Source organism: Panthera uncia, chromosome D1, assembly GCF_023721935.1.
Source record: "Panthera uncia isolate 11264 chromosome D1, Puncia_PCG_1.0, whole genome shotgun sequence".
NCBI lineage: Eukaryota > Metazoa > Chordata > Mammalia > Carnivora > Felidae > Panthera > Panthera uncia.
In genome coordinates, this window is record NC_064808.1 from 99,452,518 (window position 1) to 99,472,155 (window position 19,638).

General features: G+C 51.9%; 1 protein-coding gene across 2 annotated transcripts in view; it reads right to left on the reverse strand.

Moving 5' to 3' along the window:
* The window catches only part of ZBTB16 (zinc finger and BTB domain containing 16), a 192,815-nt gene that overhangs the window by 73,971 nt on the left and 99,206 nt on the right, over positions 1–19,638 (reverse strand). The window lies entirely within an intron of this gene.

The following is a 19,638-nucleotide window of genomic DNA, read 5'->3' on the forward strand; positions in this document are numbered from 1 at the left end:
AGGTCTGCCTATAATGAATGCCCTAGGAGAGAGGACACCTTGCATTCCCTGGGGATCTCCCACACATGGTACTCTCATGTTTGGGACGACAGAGGGGCATCCTTGGATGAGGCAGGTGGATAACGGGCTCAAGGGGGGCCCTGCTGGCCAAGAGCACCCCAGCTCTCTTGAAGCACCACAGTGAGAAATGGATTCAGAGCCCCAACTGCCCCCTGCCTGAGATGTACAGCCCTGGGGGAGCCACTTAATCTCTCCATCTGTAAATGACAAGTTTTAAACTGGGACACCTCTAAGGGTGAAGAAAAGACGAACGGCTGTTGTGGGAGAAGAATCTGGAAGCACATGGCAAAGAGAGCCCGCGGTAGCTGTAAAAGCGAGCTCCTATGCTTACAACCCTTCACAATGGGGAGGTGCTGGCTAAACTGAGCTGGGGCTGCATTCTCCGGTTCAGTCAGGGGATTCCTTGTCAAGGAAATACCTTGCTCTATCAGGGAGGCAGAGTGGAACAGACAGTCCAGACACCGGGAGAATCATTAGCCAGACAGAGCCGGGCCGAGCCAATGAGGCCAAGGGGAAGGCTGACCCCTGGGTCCCAGGGAACACCAAGGCTTTCAGGTGCTCGGCTTTTTGTTTAAGAAAGATAACACCACAGTCTTGGCATTTGTGAGAGACTAGGTAAAAAGGTCAGTGGGGACTTCTGCCATGATTTTATGGGATATTCCCTCAACCTTTGGATACCAACAACTGCCTTCCCCCCGCCAGACCTAACTTGGGTGTTCTCAGGTGAGAGGTTCAGAATTTTGTAAAGACGGGTTTCTACTGGCATCCAGCAGCTTCAAAGCTCTGTCAGTTGCCTGACCCTCTGGCCTCCTCCTCTCAACCTCAATTACCCTGCTCCTTTCTGCTGAAGCACGTTCAGAGTCCCTTGTCACACGCCTTCACCCAAAATCCGACATGGGGCCCCTCCCCCGCTACACCTCCTGGGGAAAGAGTCAGGAGGACTGTCTGGACAATGGAGAAAAGCAAAACCAGGCCACTCCAAGGGCAATGGCCAAGATCAAAGCCCGGTCTGCCCACAAAATTTCAAGTGGAGGTCTGCCACCACCCCGGCTCCCAACATTCCCTGACACTCCCTCTGATTGAACACTCACTTGAGTTACCTTCAGAGGGAAGCCAAGGCAGCCTCCCCTGGCCCCAACTGCATTCTGGTCCTCCCACTAACCTGTGGGAGCCGCGGTGTCCTCACCTGCCAGGGAGGCACTGATGCACCCCTCCCACCCTGTAAGCAGGACCTCGAGGCCACACAACTCCAGAGGGCACCACTCACTCGGCAATGGGACCACAGGGAGTCGGGAGGTTTAAGTGAGGCGAGATGCACATGAAGGCGCCTAGCAACAGAACTGGCTCCAACCCTTCCCCTCCCGGGGCCCTAGGGGTCCCACAAGGGCTGCCCTGCAGTGAGGAGTAATAATGCTGTCGCACTGACGGGAACAACAAGAATACAAGGAACTGACATCTATCGAACATTGTGGAATAAGCACCATACTAACTGCTTAACGTGCCACATACTATTCAAGTCTCCCATCAGTTCTAAGATTATCCCTGTTTTATAGACGTGAAAACTGAAGTATAAAAAACTTAGTTCAGAGGGCGCCTACAAGGCTCAGTCAGTTGAGCATCCACTCTTGGTTTTGGCTCAGGTCATGATCTTGCAGGTTCGTGGGTTCAACCCCTGGGTCAGGCTCTGCTCTGGCAGTGCAAAGCCTGCTTGGAATTCTCTCTCTCTCCCTCTCTCTCTGCTCCCCGCCATGTTCTCTTTCTCAAAATAAAGAAATAAACTTTAAAAAAAAAGAAAAGAAAAGCTTAGTTTGCTTAGCCAAGGTCTCACAGCCAGTGAGCATCAAAGAAAAAGAAACAAAATCGGGGTGGCAGCACGGACAGCCCACCTAACTAGAGGGCTTTGACAATATCAAGGGTTAAAGAATAAAGTGTTCATATTAAGGGCAGGAGAAAAAGATCCCAAAGGAAGGAGCTCCAGTCCTCTGTCATCCTCCACACCCTGGAGCTGGCGAGGTCTTTCCCACAAGCTCTGAGGCCATCCTCCTGCAGTCAGATGCTCTCCACTGAGCATTTGCCCTGCTAACAACTCCTTCTTGGTGCAGAGATGTGGCATTACAGTCCATCGGACAGGGAGCCAGAAGCACCAGGGTCTAGATCTGGCTCTGGTGAGCACGTGGGTATATTTTAGAAGCCTGATTACCTGGCCACCGTTTCTCCATCTGTAAAACATCCCCACCCTGCCACCTGATGCTGGTACGGAGACGGACGAGGTCAAGGCCATGAAAACTTGTAGGGCTCTACAGGAGAAAAGGTACAACTGACCCTCAGGAATGACTTACAATAAAACCCCAATTAGAAATATCCTTCCAGACTGATGTTCGTTGGCACTCTCCATTTGATTTCTAAGCAAACAAGATAGTCCATCATAAAAAAAAAAACAGCAGGGGCACCTGGGGGGCTCAGTCAGTTAAGTGTCCAACTCTTGATCTCAGCTCAGTTCCTGATCTCACAGTCTGTGAGATCAAGCCCCATGACAGGCTTGGGATTCTCTCTCTCCCTCTCTCTGCCCCTCCCCTGCTTGCGCACTCTTTCTCTCTCAAAATAAATGAACTTTAAAAAACAAAACAAAAAAATCAATTGTCTTCCAAGTAGAAAAATGGACTCTCACACTGATGAATGACAGCAAACTACAGAGACTGAAATAGACCAAGTTTTTCTTGGTTGACCTTCACTTAACCAAAAAGTCTCTCCATCCCCCACCCCCCACTTCCTGGGCAGCCTAGCCAGCTAGGCAAGGCTTTACAGAACAGATGCTCACTCTTGGCTCCAAGGGTCTCCCCCTTTCCCCACCTTCTTTGCAAGTGCCCCTTATAACCTGCCCTTTATTCACTGCCCAAATGGGATCCCTTCCCCCAAGAACAGCAAACAAATCCAATTCATTTGGAGGGCTAAATATGTAAATTTTAGGCTGAGGTGTCCATTCTAGACTCCAGAGTTATCAGTTGCTATAAATTCATTCACAGTCTCTCTCTCTCTCTCTCTCTCTCTCTCTCTCTCTCTCTCTCTCACACACACACACACACACACACACACACACACACACCAGCAAAGACCAAGGCAGAACCAACCAATGCACAGCTCTCACTGTTACTCTCTTCCTGATGACAGCTGGGAAGGAGGCCCGTCACCTGGCTCGACCGTCACAACACCCACCGCCCCATCTCAGGCCGAGCCCAGGGGACTGCCACCCTCCCTCCCCCTTCTGCAGGCCCCTCGGTGGCACATCGTGGCTGCCAGGCTCTCCAGGGCCTGCTGTGGCTTTCAGAAAACAGAGCATTTCTATTTTTAGCCCTTCTCAGCCTAATAATACCCCCCAACACCCATTCGGCTTAATCACTTTATTGAGGACAAGAAGCTGGCTCTCCAGCCCGGGTGCTTCTGATGTTAGGAAGTAGTAAAATGTTCAAACTGGTTAAAAATGACACTCATTGGCTTGCCTTTGGTGTTTCTGAACCCGTAATTGAGGCCCAGGCTGTGGATCTAAAGAAGCTTGCAGGTTTCCGAGTCTTTCTTTCTTACCCCCTGCACCATAATTGAGGTGTTACATTACAATTCCGGCACTGACGTCTGCAGGCTCAAAATTCAGAAGCCTTCAGACTCCACACTTTTCCAAACAGAAATATGGCCTGTCACACTTTCGTGCCCATTCTTAGCATGAACCACCACCCCACCCCACCCCCCCGCCTGACCCCAAACAACAAAACGCAGCTCGCCTCTTCTGGCTGACCTCACACAAAAGATGCAGGTGGGCTGGCTCCTTCCCGTGTCGAGCGTTATTAAGGCGAATTGGACCACTAAGTTGACCTCGGACTGCTGCTGGAAAACAGGCAGGTCTGTTTGGTGTAATTAGAGGACCTGAGAATTCGGTGCGCGCAGAAAATAGACTGTTGGCAACCTTCCGCACACACCTTTGAGACCGTGATTTCCAAAGCTTTGGGGTGACGCTCGCCAGCGCACAATCTGTCCCTTGTGAAGTAGGGGCTGGGGGGGAGGTGGACTGCCTGGAAAAGGAACGCCAACACCTTGGCCTCAGAGGTTAAGATGTGTGGCTATGGGGGCAGGCCAACCTGTGTTTACAGCCCAACTCGGCCTCTTAATCGAGGGGTGCTCTTGAGCAAGTCAACTCCATGTCCTCCTTATCAAATGGAATCCTAACGGTACCAACCTCGGAGGGGGCTGGTAGGGAGGGAGTGAGATCATGAGGTGAAATGCTTGGCCCCTGTCGGCCCTAAGTAAATGTTAGATGCCACTGTCACGGTCTCTGATCGTCTCCGTTCTGCTGTGGGCACCTCCTGAGTCAAAGGGTTCAGTCCTGGTCTCTGCAGCCTTGCACAGGACAAAAAGGGAATTTGACGCCAGAAAGGATAGTCACAGCCGGTTGCGTGCAACCTTGGGAGGTCCGTGGACAAGGCGTGCTAAGGAACTCCGTGGACTCAAACTGGCTGACGGAAGCTGTCTCAAAGGAGAAGCTCTGAGGGGCCACACGACCTCTCGGGACTCTCCAGCTGGGTCCTAGGCCTGCAAACTCACCTGAGGAGGCTCTTCCGCCTTCCCAGCCAGCCCCTCCTTCCTCCCTTCCTCCCTCTCTCCCCTTCATAGGCAAGGTGCTCAGAGCCCCTTTATAAACTTCTTGCTCTTCAGAAGGCAGAGGCGGGATGCCTCATTAACTTCCCTAGCTAATTTTACAATTTAACCAAATACCACATTCCTGCCTTGCTGCAGCCAGCCTCTGCCTGTGACCAGCTTTTATAGCTGTGAGATAGAGGAAGAAGGTGATCCGGGCCAGAGACAGGGCAGGCAAAGCCTTTGAAAACTAATGGAGGAGATGGAGAATAGAAGAAAACAGAATATCTATAGACTTTTTTAAATTAAGTATATATTTATATACACATATTTTTCAAAAACCAGTCCTGAGGATGTTCCAGAGTAGATTTCTAGGCTGTTTGGGGCTCAGGAGTGAGGGAAGAAAGCCATACGGGGCCCGTGTGTCAGAAAGATGGAGCACTCTGGTGACAGCAACTCTTCCTATCCCCCCGTCCCAGGAAGCATGGTTACACGCTGTCCTCTGAGGGGCATGATTCCGTGCTGATGGAAGCAGCAGGCCAGAGGCTCAGCAGGGCCACCCAGAGGACACATTCAGCTTGGCCAGGCCCCAGCAGCCCTGTCAAAGGGCACTGAGAGGTCCCACTCCCGACCCACTTAGCCCAGGACTTCTGGATGGCAGCTTCGGGCTCCTACCTCCTGATGAAGGTTCTGGGTGCTGGGAAGGCAGCATATGTAGGAGCATTCCATCATAAAGAATCCTCTGGAATAAGAAAGACCCCCAGGAGTTGCTGTATTGGCCCCATTTATGCAGGCCCACACCTCACCCACCCATGACACAGAGAGAGTGAGAGTGAGAGAGAGGGGCGGGGGAGGGAGAGAAAGAGAGAGAGAGAGAGAAAGAGAGAAAGAGAGAGAGAGATTCAGGGATTCTTACTTGCAGTCAGGCCTTGTTCTCAGAACACAGGTCCCTGATAAAGACACTGGCCTGTGACTCTCTTGCATCTGGTCAGCTGTTCCCAGACTTCCAAAGCCTGCCATCTGTCCCTTACTATATTTCAGAGCGTCTGACTCTAGACCCCCAATATCTCAATCGATGCAAAACTGGCCCAGCAGAGCTGTCCCCCATGTACTGGCTTGTTCCCATCAGGCCATGACAAAGGGACCATGAGATCCAGGCCATGCAGGCAGAAATCCCGAATGGATAGCAGCCTCCTCAAAGATCTGGTCTTTGGGCCTTTGTCTGTCCTTGGCTTATGTTAGTGAAGGCAAATGAGGAAGACTCCAGCAAATCTAAAGTTTCAGGGAGTTCTCTCCTTACCTGGAGTTAACTTGTTACAGAGAACGACGGTGGCCTTGCATAATTACCCCAACAAAATGCTCATTGCAGCCACCAATGAGCTCCTGGTGCTCAATTAGCTTCTAATAGTCAGTGAGAGAACTGCCGGGGTTTAATCCAACTACCCCAGAAGACATCTTATCCCAACTACCTAATGGAAAGTTTAGAACTTACTCCCCCCCCCCCCGCCTCCTTTTCCTAGCAAGTGAAAGACTTTCAATCATAATGGCATGGTTTGGGGTGGGGGGAGGGGAAGGAGGAGGGAACATGTTAACTACAGGGGAAAGGCCTAGAAGAAACCTCTCTGCCAGGTTGAATCCTGGAGAGGTTCCAAAGAAAGGAGAACCTAAATACAGAGTACCCACCTCTCTCTCTCTCCTACTGGTTTCCCATCTATGGGGAGAACGCCCTCCACCTTCACACAAGGTACAGAGGGCTGGGGTGCTCGCCCTCCATGTTCCTCCACTTCCCTCCAGGGCAGGCAAGCTTCTGATGAAAGCACAGCCCTTCTGGGCTGCTATGTGTTCTCAACCTGGGCTTGGTGGAGCCCCAGACACTCACAGCCTAGTTTGGGGTTCTGCTAGACTTGGTGAGAAATACAGAATACTGTGGATCTGTGTCCAATCTGAACCTCATTTGCACATTTGTGTTTGTTTTGTGGATACCTCAACATGGCAGGAACACCTATGTGCCAGCTTATCATTTTCAATGCAAGATTTCTCAACCTGCAGGCCAAGGACAGTCGTAACATCCTTAGAACTCTGAGGATTCTCAAGTACTAGAAACTCTAAACCTCCTCAAGACCATGTGGACAGAGGAGGAAGAAGGGGAGGAAGAAGAGGAGGAGGAGGACGAGGAGGAGGGAGAGGCACCCCTGCCTGGCTGGTGGGAGAGGCAACCCTGCCTGGCTGACTGTGACTCACAGAAGTTCTTGCTTTGTCTTGCCCAGAAACACAGGCCCCTCACCCACCATGAAGCGCCATCTGGACAATTCCAGCAAGTACTCGAAATCCCACAGCCCTCCCTCCTGAAGCCATTCCTCATCACCCTGGTCTTTGGGAGTTTCTCCCTCTTGTCTGTCCCCTTGTGGGGACAATGACCACACCCAGGCCTGCCAAGGGCTCACCTCGTCGCCTCAGCCAGACTGACAGCCCCTGCAGGAACCCTGGCTTCAGCCCCTCTGCCTCTCCCGATATGGTCCACGTGCCACGGGCCTTCAGCGGCTAACTGCTATGTAATGAACCCATTCATGAATGACTTCTACCCAAAAGAACCCAGAATTGTCGCAGGGGCTTCTCTGCTGCCCAGCCTTCATCAGCACCTGGCTCCCATTTGGTTGACCCTGTGGTCCCCGGAGAAGGCTCTGGCATCCACAGTCATGCTAGGGAAGATGAGGGTGTTGGAGAAAAGATACAAGGAGCTTCATGCCAAGTGGTCCAGTTACACTAGACAGAATCCGAAAGGTGAGGGAGACAGGGCCCAATGCAAGACACTGGAAGTCTGTGGGGGCTAGGGGCAGCCCAAGTAATCACAGCTCTGACATTTCTGGGATGCGGCACTGGTCAGCTGACCCTTTCACTCCTGACTCATCATCCCAGAGGGCCTCTCCCAGGAGCACAGCTCCCAGTAGAGGAGCCACGGGCAGCTCTTTGGTCCTGTCCCTCTTCTCTGCGTGGGGCAGTGTTGGGAAAATGACAGGACCAAGCTCTCGCCTGGGTGGGAGGGCCGAACACTGACCCACGGGGCCTGTAGCAGTGCTCACGGAACGACCCTGCCCCCAGCCCTATGAGGCAGTTGGGGCAGGGGGAGGAATCCCTAGGGACAGGGCCTTCCAGGTTCTCCCCAGCTCAGCTCCACAGTCTCTGAGATATGGCTGTCCCCACAAACAGGACAGAAAGCTGGAACAGGTACAGCAGAATGATATACAAGAAAAGCAGGAGTGTCGGGGGCAGACGGCCCTGGCTCCCAACCCAGTTCTGCCACCTCCCGGCCGTCGGACCTGCCGCAAGTGACTTCGGCTCTTTGTAAGCCTTCACGTCCTCACCTGCAAAATGGAATCACATATCTACCCTCCAAAGTCAACGTGGGATACCTGGGTTCAGACATACAGAGTGCCAAGCACCATGCCTGGAACACAGTAGACATTCGATACATATGAAGTGCCTGTTCTCCCCTGCCCTCGTCCCTACCGCCCTGAGCCATTCATTTATCGAACAGATATTTACTGAGAGCCCATTACGGTGTTTGACCGTGGGGATGCAACGGAGCAGGCTACCAATAAGGTCTTCCATTCCTGGTCTTGTCATCCAGACTGCTGAGTCCCAGGCCTGGAGGGAAGAAGGAGGGGCTTTCCGGGCCATTCCCTACCAGACGCCTATCCACCCACTCACCCACTCACCCGTTAGTTTATTCAAAAAACGGCTGAGCTATAACCACAATGCAGGTTACTCTGCTAGGTAGTACGGGGGACATGGAAATAAATCACATGTTGTGAGAAGCTCAGAGTCTAGCAGGCAAAAAAGGACAAGCAAATAAATAGCCCTGACACAAAGAAGGTGACAGGTGCCATAAGAGGGGGTAGATAAATGGCTATGAGCAATCAGATGGGGGGGTGCCTCTTGTCCTGCCCAGACAGACACATCCTATGGCTGAGCCGGCTGACTTTGAAAATAGAAGAGAAATGGAGCATTCGCCGGCTGGCACCATTCCTAGCACGGGAAACCAGCAGGATCTATTTAAAAGGACTAGAGGCAGGTTAGAGCCTTTTCTGGCAATTCCCAAAACTCGTGCTTCCTCGAGCTGACTGGGTAGCTGGACAGAACTAACTGTGTCAAAATCCTACAGATCTTTTTAAAAAAAAATCATTTAGCTGTTGCCAGGATGATAAAAGCAGCTTGCCACTCAAAGGGAGGGTCCACACCGGGCTGGTGGGAGGTGGGGCTGGATGGGGGGGGGAGAGAAGGAGGGGATGGGGGAAAAGAGGGGGATGCCCCCCCCCAAATATGGATCAGGGAGACCAGCAAAGAAATTTATGCATTGTAGTTGCTTTACTACCTAATTAATTCAGTAATTTCAAAAACAATTTTATTTATGTTCCATTTACCACATCAAAAGTAAAAAAAAAAAAAAAATCCTACTGATGCTAAAATAATACCTCAAGGCATCTATTTTTAATCAGTTTAAAAAAAAAAGTGGGGGGTGAAAAAAAAACAGCCCTGGTTTCTATACAATCTCTCCTGGGCAGACCACCAGCCCAGAGAGAGGGAGAGAGAGGGAGAGAGAGGGGGAGAGAGAGAGAGAGACAGAGACAGGGAGAGAGAGAGAGAGAGAGAGAGAGAGAGAGAGAGAGAGAGAGATTTTTGACAAGCTCGGTTTTGAGGAGCCAGGAAGGCTCTCAGAGAGGGCTTGGCAAAAAAAACAAATCCATAATGGCCCGAGGCTCCTCTCCAATCTATTTTCTGCTCAGCTGGTTTTAAATGAAGTTATTATGAGTCATTAAAACACCCGCAAGCCAGTGGAAGTCAGCCAATTACAATTTTAAATTTAGCCCGTTCTCTGCCCCATTCTCTTGTTTTCTTCCTCTGCCCACAGAATGCTGCTGCTGGTACTTCTTCCCTCCTTTCCTTTACCCAAAGTGGAAGAGACAGTTAAGAAAATGCAGAGTATCGCACGGCACGCAGAATCATTCACATGAAACTCAAATTATTAGATTAAAAAATGCAAAACGTCAGCCCCCTCCGAAGTCAACCCACGTCCCGCCTCAGCACACTGGATTCCTCAGAAACTCCAGATTCAGCCCTAGAGGTCACGAGGCTTTTTTTTTTTTTTTTTAATGAAAAGGTTCTTCAGTGGGGTCCTGTTGAGAAACATTCCCGCATCCACAACACAAAATCAAATCATGCTCCTGGTTGAATCCAAGAGGGGGAAACACACCGCCCACATTCAGGAATTCATAACAAACAATGAAGTTGAAATTCAAAGGTAACGCAGGCTTTGCAATCAAGCATGAATGTCGGTGGAAGTCACTAGATATGATGAGCTCATTTAGTTTTTAAATCTGCAAGGTAATGGTCTGTGCGGGGCCATTACAGCAAAGGAACAATTTTGAGTATTTCATGTAAACGTTTCTTCTCCATCTCTTTTTTTCTCATACATGCACATGGACGCATGCACACACACACACACACACACACACACACACACACACACAGCTGCCCCTCATTTCTGGGAACCTAACTGTAGCTTTTGCATAGCCTCCATGGAGTAAATAGTGTTCTTCCCAAAGAACCGACCAACTATGCTTTCTCCAGGGCCATAATTAACTGGGGTGTCTGGAAGTTCCAACGAATGGACTCCCAGACCTTTATGTACACTTGCCATCACCTCCAGGGCCCATCACCCTCATGACCCCTTCCAAGACAAACAACACACACACACACACACACACACACACACACACACACACCCATAAGAGAACCAGTGCTCTGCCCAGCAGAACCAAAGGCAGACACCGAAGCAGACCAGGCACCGAGGAAAAGGGCTGTTGTCATGTCATTTCACGGACAGTCACTGAAGGTTGGCTTGGAGGCCAGGATACTACCATGCGTACTGATCTCCCTGGTGGCACTAGGTGAGTGGGACACAGTGTCTGTCCCCACCAACCAGCCTCAGGGAGAAGAGAGCATGAAATACAAAGAAGCTTCTAGGTCCACTGTGACCAGAGGCAGTTTACCAAAGGCAGGAGGAGCTGTCTCATCCTTGTGAAACGCAAACCTGAGGCCTGTGACCACAGCTGCCACATTTCGGGGGACCCCAGAACTGAGCAGATCCTGTCCTTAGCTTTGAATCTCGCTACTCACTCACTCCCACGGTGGGACCCTCCACCAGCAGCTCCTCACAGCAGATCAAAGAAGCCAGTTCTCCCTGAAGTGAATAAAGCTGGGTGCTCACTTTACAGCAGCACATACATTCAAATAAAGCTGAAAAGTCACAGGCCCCTCCCTAAGGGCCCCAGCCCATTCCGGACGCAAGTGTTCTAACACTTAAAATTCATAATCTTCTCCCGAGAGATGGCTCCCCAAATTGTGTAAGCCTCAGGCCCCAGCAAACCTAGGTCTGCCCCAGGAACACAATCGCTGTAGTAACTGGGGATTCACTTACTCCACGATTCCTTATCAAAATGCTTCTATATGCCAGGCACTATGCCAGGTCATGGGCATGTGAGGATGCACAAACCACATGGCGCCCAGCGGGCACTGCACTCAGGTGGTTGGTACAGACCTCGGTGAGCACAGCGGCAGCAAGATGGGCTTTTTCCGCAGCAAAGTCCAATACGGACCTTGCAAAACCTAACCCCGTGCATCCATGCGTCCGTGCTTGGCTCAGGTTGAAGACACATCCAGGGACCCAGGAAAAGCAGAAGCAAAGCCAGAGAAGATCCATGCTGGTCCCCGAGAGGCAAGGGCAGGAGCACACAAGGGTCCAGGCTCTGGGAACACTCTCTGGGCACTCACTCAGGAGTCCTCCCCAGGCCTTCTGGGCCAGAGGGCCATTCTGTTCCCCCACCCCAACCTCGTCCAACTTCCAAGCTAAAAAGCTTTGAGGAGTAGGAGAGAGAGACAGAAGATCAACCAAGACGGACGGAGACAAAGACAGATGAAGATCTAAGAAAGGAGAAAGAACATACAGAAGAGCATCAGGACAGGGCTGAGGTCGACGCAGATGCCAGGACAGAGACAAAGAGATGGTGTGAGAGGAGACGGGGAAATAATGGAAGGAGAGAAGAGCCACCCTGAAAAATAGCCTCCTGCCACCACAGAGAGCCCAGAAGAGGGCGCTAAGAAGGACATCCCCCAACCCCGCAAACTGGGCCCAGGCATAGCAGCTGGGGGGGGCGGGATGTGAGGGCCACGGAGGAGAGCCCTGGATGACCGACCGCCCCAGAATCCTGGCAGGGGGTGCGTCTGGGAAGCAAAAGGCAGGTGAAAGGGCCCTGGAACCAGGAAAATGGCATTGCCTTGGGATGGAGCCTACACCATCACCCTACCCTACCTACAACCCCATGATCTACTCATCCTCATACCAAAGCAAGGGCCAGCCAAACAGCCCAGAACTTAGGGAGGACAGAAGGAGCCAGGGAGAGAAAAGGAGAGAATGTAAGAATAAACAGCAGACAGACAGATGTCCTGGCATCCATGTCTCTGGGGGCATTCATTTCCCTATAAGAATATCATCACCCAGCTCTACAAAGTCTTACAGTGTTGGGAGGGGGTGCGTGGGGGGAGAAACCACCCTACTTTGGGGTTGAAAAAATCAGAAATAAACACACACGCAGAGAGAGAGAGAGAGAGAGAGAGAGAGGGAGGGAGGGAGGGACGCAGAGAAAGAGAGAGAAGGTTATTACATAATTTCTACTTTCTTTCCTCCACCCTTAAAGTAATGTTCTATCTGACAAGCTCCTCTCTGAGGGGGGAAAAATGACAAATCCAATCCAAAATTCAACAGCCTGTGTTCTGTTCGGAGAGCACACAGTGTACTGTACAGCCCATAAAACTCCAAACAGCCTCCAGACACTGCCGCAATCGTCCCCCATCAAAACACTTTGTCTTGCATACAAAAATAAGATACCGCGCTGAACGGAATACAAAATCAGCCCATTACAGTACAGGGAGACTGCTACTTAGCAACGAGGGGGCTCTAAAGCCTCAGTGCTCGACAGGAAGCAAAATCTGTCGAGCCTGTTGGGCAAATGATAAACATTAGCAGTATTAAAAAAACACAAAAGCCATGTAAATGGATAGACATAATGTGGAAGCGAATTTATAGAATAAATTGGGACGGGGGACCAGAGCGTAGGGAAGAGAGGCTGGGATCCAGAGGGGTAGAGGCAACGAGCTTCCCAAACCCCTGCTAAGGCACCATATGGAGAGAGAGACGTGTGTATTTGGGGGGAGGAACATGTGAACCCTTCTTCACCCAGGGGCTGTAGGTGCACGGGGGCAAGAGAAGTGGAGGAACGCTGTTTAATACAATGACCTGCATTGAACTTGGCGAACTTCCTCTGCTCGGCTGGCCTGACGTACAATCTTCAGAGCACACATACCCCGCAGCACCAGGGTGGACAGACCTGGGGCTTTACCTGCCCCGGGGGCCAGCATCATACCCAGTGCTGTTACAGGACCTGTCATTTGCTGTAAACAAAATCCCTAGCCAGAAAAAAAAAAAAAAAAAAAAAAAAAAATTAAAAAAAAAACAGAGGCAACAAATCCAAAAGCACCCCATCTGGGCTGGAAAAATCAGTATATTTCATCAGGTAAAGGGGAAAAATACTCTGGCTGTGAATCAGCAGCTGGGTTTCGGATCCTAGCCAAAACAGGAGCTAAAAAGCAAAACCATATTCTTCTGGTCTCAGTTTAAGGCTCTTGAGGCAAAGAGGGAGAAGGGGCGGGGGTGGGGGGGGGGGGGGGGAAGGGGGGAGGGGGGGGGGAAGAAATGTATTTTTCATCAGCCAGTGTATAATTTATAAACAGCATTAAACAGTTTTTGTTTTCTTTTTCCTCTCTCCCGTGTATGGGCTTGGACAGCAGTCAAGCCTGCATTAATTTCTGCTTTGGGTACAGTGTGTTCTTGGAGGCACATCTGCAAGCGATCATAAACTCTCTGGAATGCTGGCAGAACATCCAGACCTGCCGGCAGGCCAGTGACGACACCACTCTGGGAAAAAGTTCGGGAAGCAGGCCAAATTCAGAGCGGGGGGGGGTGGGGGGGGGGGGGGTGGAGAGGGAGCGCAGTGTGTTCAAGACAGAGCCAGGGAGAGTGGCTGCTTTCTTCCCTCTTCCCCTCATTCTGCACCCACCCATTCCCACCCACCCATTCCCACCCACCGAAGGGAAGACAGTGGGCTTCTGAGCCTCTTCTGTCTGACCCTCTCTGTGCTCTTAACCCCAACCTCCATGGTGCCTGCTTCTGAAGGCGTGCCGAGGGCGATACGGGACCTGAGGAAGTTTCTGGTTTACCCCGATGGCAGAAAGCTACTCTGACGAACAGACCGCGACATTCACTTGAGAGCAGGCAGAGAGGGGATGAGCTGACCACAGCTCAGACCTGCCTGGATAACACCCAATCTCTTGCTCTTAGCAGATACCTATCTGGCAAGAGAGAGGTGACAGAGACAAGCAAGTCCTGAGAGGCCACCTTTAAACCCTAAGACGCCTCTCCAATCCTCAGCCTGGGGACCATACGTTGCCACCACAGGGAACCATCCAGCTGCCAGGCTCCCCCCTCCCCACTTGCCCTGTCTCTGGGAAGACCCTGAACCCCAAAGCTCAGTGTTCCGAAAAGAAAAAAAAAGGAACAAGTACAATCCACAGGTCTTTGACATCTGTAATTTTTTTCCCCCTTCCATTGGACCAGGACATGGGAAAGCATGAGAGAACCAATCTGGTTTCTGGTCCCAACCCTTCCAGCCCTTTTTCTGTCAGACGGATGACCCAGGCCCCTGATGATATGCCCTGGCCACCCCCATGCTGCTGCTGGAATCAGAAAATCCATCAGCCAAAGACCATATTCCTTCCCAGTGGCTCCGACGATGGGGACGAGACTGGTATCAGGGGAGATTTCTCAACAGCCATGGCTCATGGTGCCCAGAAAAGGGCAGGAGGATGGAGAACAGGGGACCTACTGATCCCTGGCAGGACTGGACTCCCAAAGAAAGGCCACCCTCAATCGGGACTAGAGGCACGGGCCTATCTACCTTCCAACCACACCCCAAGATTGTCAGGCATGCCATTTCTCCAAGGGGTCTTATAAATCCTATACTCCAGGCTAGTCTACATCAAAAAGCCCACAGTCGTTTCTTTCCAGGAAAAAAAAAAGTGTCACTCCCTTATTCAACCTTCCAGTGGCTCTCCAGTGCTGCAGGTAAAGTGCACATTGCTTTGCTACTCAAGGCCCCCACAATCTCACCTCATCCCTCCCTTCCATAGCCTACCCTCTCCCCCCCCCCCCCCCCGCCCCCGACCCCAACACAGCCTGTACATCCCGGCTACACTGCATGTCATCGTGGTGGCTTGGGTCTCCCCTACCAGTTCCTTTCAAAATTCCATTATTCCCACCAGTCATTTTAAGTTCTACCACCCTCTGGAAAGGACACTCTCCTCCTGCAAGTTCCTCCTAGAATTCTCCCTGACTCTTTGTGTCCAACACCTTCTTTGGTCATTTCAGTCAAACATCTCTCCTACTGGGCGTAAGCTCCTTGAGGGCAGGGATGCTGTAAAGCTCTCTCCAGTGGTGCTTAGTCAATGTCTGCTGGCTGCAAAAACGAATGACGCTCCCAGGACAGGGGCAGGCCACAGAAACCTGCAAACCCCTCAACAGCCTGCAGTCAAGTCAAAAACAGGAGCAAGGAGTTCTGGGTGTGCTCACTTACAATCCACCAGTACTGCAGCCAAGCCGTGGGAAATCCTACCTAATGGGAAACCTTACACCAGCAAATCCCAGAACCAACCCGAGCCACCGCCTGGGTCTGCGGTCTCTGCGTGCACATCTCACAGCCAGGAATCACCTCTTCAGTGACAGCAAGGAGTGGCAAGGAGACAGCAGGTCGCCGATCCCCGCAGCAAAGGGTGGGAAGGGAGCTGTCAGAGCGAGCCCAGGAGGAGCAGCTTTGCAAAGCATCCAAGGTGGTCACTCCTCCCACCAGGCCTTGTTTTTTTCCCCAAACCGTCCCCATCCCAAACGCACCTCTGGGAACACAGGGTGTGGCCAGATCTATCCTCATTAGTTAATGAGTTAGGTTATTTGTTAATTTAAACTTATCGTTATCATCAGGTATATCTCATAAACACTTGATTAGTTAACGCACTCAAATAGAAATAAAATCTTCAATTAAACTGAACATTCACTACTACCATTTAGGGTCTTAAAAAAGGAAGGAAAAAAAAGACAGAGAGAGAAAGAGAGAGAGGGGGGAAGAGAAAGAAAGAAGTGTCTCCAAGAAGGGCCTCCTACAGGGCAAACTTCTAATTAAACAAATTGTCGATTTCAACACAATGAAAACTGATTTAGGAGTGTAAATTTAGTATTCTAGTCACTGAAAATAAAACCTCATGTTGTCGGTTTCCTACAGGCTGATTTCCTCAGATAGGGAAACGCAGAGGAGAGGAAGACAACGTGAGAAGGGGCAAGAGACAAGAAGGAAGAGCAAGCCAGAGCGTTTCATTCTTTCATAAATAACATCTCCGCAGAAATCCGCGCGGCCTGTTCTCAAGCATCAGAGCAGCTCCTGTCTTGCGTCCTCCTTCACCCCACCCCTACCAGATTAGAAAAAAAAAAAAAAAAAATTAATCGCATATGATGACAAACTTGGCTCAGCACTCACTGTACCCACTGTACCCACAAGGCTGGCTCACAGCCAGGCCTGGCCGGGTGCCAGAACTACAATAACAAACACAGGCCACGCTAGCCAAGAGGGGGTGGGGGCAGCCAGCGCGCCCAGCAAGGAAGTGAGCCAGGAGGAGCACCGTTCAAGCTCGGCCGAGCACAAGAAAACAGCAGGAATGTGCCTGGTCCGAGGGCAGCAACCACATTCAGGGGAAGGCGGGGGCACCGGGACCCGCACCCAGATCCCAGACTCGCTTCTCCACGGCCTGCCCCTTGGTATGGTCCCCGAGGTCCTGGAGCATCCATTGTTCTGCTAGGCTCTGCAGTGCGGCCCCAACCCTCGGGGACGGTCTGTAAAGTGGGTCTGCACAGCACATGCTCAGGGGCCAGAGCCTGCTGACGGCTCCCAGCAGGGAGCCTGCAAAGCCAGGCAGCAAGAAACATCTCGAGTCCTCTAAACCGTCAACAGAGTTCTGTGATCGTGCAATGGAGAGAGGAGTCAGAACGTGTAAAACCCCACTTCCCTTGGCCCCTAGAATCCGACAGGAGACCCAGCACTGCTGCCTGGCCCTCCACACCCTCCTCTGGGGCCTTCACTGTTTCACAGGGGGCGTGAATGATTCAGGAAGTGGTCCAGCCTCCCTCTCAGCTCATGTTGCTATTTTATTTTCAAGACATCCCAACGCAGGGGCGACAGGTACGCGGGAGAATGACACGGAAAGGAGCAGCAGAGAACAGAAATATCTAGCTCCTTTGCAGGCAAGGAGCTGTCTGCAAAGGTGAATGAAAGCACTATGACCCTCTCCCCCTCCCCCGGCCAAATCCTCTCTTCCAAGGACACTGGCAAGTGAGTTTCAGAGAGACAAGTCATTTTGCACAATCAGACTCTGTGTCGAGTAAGATATGAATGGAGAAGAAAGCCTAGGGAGACAGGACCCAGCTCCCAAAGCTGCCAGGACATCCGGAAGAGACCATGGGAGCCCAAAGTGGCATCTCAGGCAGAGCACATCCCTAGGCGGTGGCTGGCTCCGGAGGGGGTGGTGCAAAGTCACTCATCTTGTCTGAACTGGGGGCTCTGGGCCCACCAGCAAGTGCATAAGCAGTGCCTCTCCTCTCTGCCACTCCCACTGAAGCCACCAACGCTGCAGAGACTAGCTCGCTCACATTTAGCCGATACGGGTCGGCGGGCTCCCACCAGTGAACCTCTGGCTCACAGTCTAAGCCATTCGTCTTGTAGGAGGGAGCGGGCAGGAGACTGGAGCTCCCCTGACACAGTCTTAGCCCTCCCAGGCCACACTCACTCATCTGACCACCATCTACTGACTCCAATAACGTGCCTAGCAATGTGCTGTACATAACGGGGACACCCCATCCCCAGTAGCTTACAGCCCAGCAGAAGAACGAAGGGAGAGGGAAACTACTTTTACAGAGAGCCTATCACGGGTCAGGCCTAGTGCTCAGGGTCTGAGGTGAGCCTCACAATTTCTCCAAGGTAGAGTCAAGCGCTCTCATCTTACAGATGAGGATACAGAGGCTCCAAAAGCTTACGTTTTTTGCCCACGATAACGTGGGCAGGAGGTAGGTTTCCAAATTTCTACCCCGGACTCCCAAGGAGGGGAGATAAGGCAGGTCCCTAAACAACCACAGCACAAAGAAGAAAGACTGTGCCCGGAGAGCTTCAGATAAAGAAATGCGGACACCCAGAAGCAGGCAGGACTGCTCCTGGCTGAAGGTGGGGAAGTGTGGAGGATGGCATTGCTACGGGACCTCAGAAGATCCGGCAAGGCCGGGGAAGGGTTATTCAAGCAGAGGGAAGGGGGTGAACAAAGCCACGGAGCCCAGAAAGCAAGCTGTGTCAGTATGCACGGGGAGCAAACCAACAGACGGGTCTGGCTAGCGTGCTGGACTCAAGGAAGGGGCAAGGAGGAAGGATGCTCGCTGGGCCAAGTTCCGGAGTGGGCGAGGAAGCTTTAACCACAGGCTGAAAAGTGTGTTACCCGCGTGGAAGTGTCCAGCACCTCACTGTTGGAGACCACACAGGGGCCCGCACCAGGAAGCACATAAAACAGAAGACCCACACTCTTGGCACTTGGGGGGTGGCCAAGCCGGTTGGCAGACAGCTTTGAAACCCCACACTGAACCCTAAACAACCTACCAAACTGAAGGGAAGCGAAAAGATACAGGGTGCAATTTATAAAAACAGGACAAAAGGAGTCCATGAGTCCCGAGCAGCTGCTGGACACAAGGGTATATGGACTCAGGACTCCAGGCCAATGTGGGATGGGTGGGCAGGACGAGGACGGTTCAGTGGAACAAGGGGTGAGGGTGGGCGACCCCCCCGGGAGAAGAACGGAACACACGAAGATGTGCGGACAGAGAGCGCGTGCTGAGACAGACACCACCTGGCGTGGCACAGTGCCTGGATCTGGAAGGGGTTGGGGCACTTGAGGAGACGCCGTGAGGGCCAGGGAGAGAGCATCCCATGCAGCACCGAGACACACGGGCTCTGCAGCCAGACTGTGGTGACTGAAGCATAAAAAGCACCAAACAGCATTGACATGACCGTGCGAGCCATGGGAAGACAGACTGCAAACAGCCAGCCAGACCAGAAGCTTCTGGGGTAAGGTGATGGGAACATGCTCCAGGGGCAATGTGGGGGAAAAGGAAGGTGAAATGGAAAATCGCCATTTACGACACACCACATATATGCCAGGGCATGTACAACAGATGCTTTTAACCTACATTCTGTCCCACAGTTTCTTTAAAAAAAGGACACAAGTTAGGCAACACCTGCCCTTTACAGATGCACAAAACGGGGTTCAGAGGACAGATCCACCCCAGGTCACAAAGCACGTATTACAGACGAGGTCTGAACGTGTGCCTAACCCCAAAGCCCGTGCTCACTTCACTAGTGCTGGGCGCAGTGTGGGACAAAGACACCCACACATGCCAGTAAGAAGATGGCCTCAACTCTCCCCCAAAATGTGACCCTAAGGTTGAAAGGCATGGGAATCAGAAGAAGAGAGCACTGGCCCTGACAGGGAAGTCTGAAGGCCTCTGCAACTGAACCCAGACAACCCGCTGGCCTCAGAGCAGCACCATCAGACCCGGTGTATCCTTCCCTCCGCCAAGGAGAGCTGGGCACGCTGCATGCCAGGTACCACTCCGTTTCCCGTGCTTCGGGGAACAGAGCAGCTTTGCCCCAAACATGGGCAAAACCCCCCGCAGCCACACAGCCAACCCCCCTGGAACTGGGT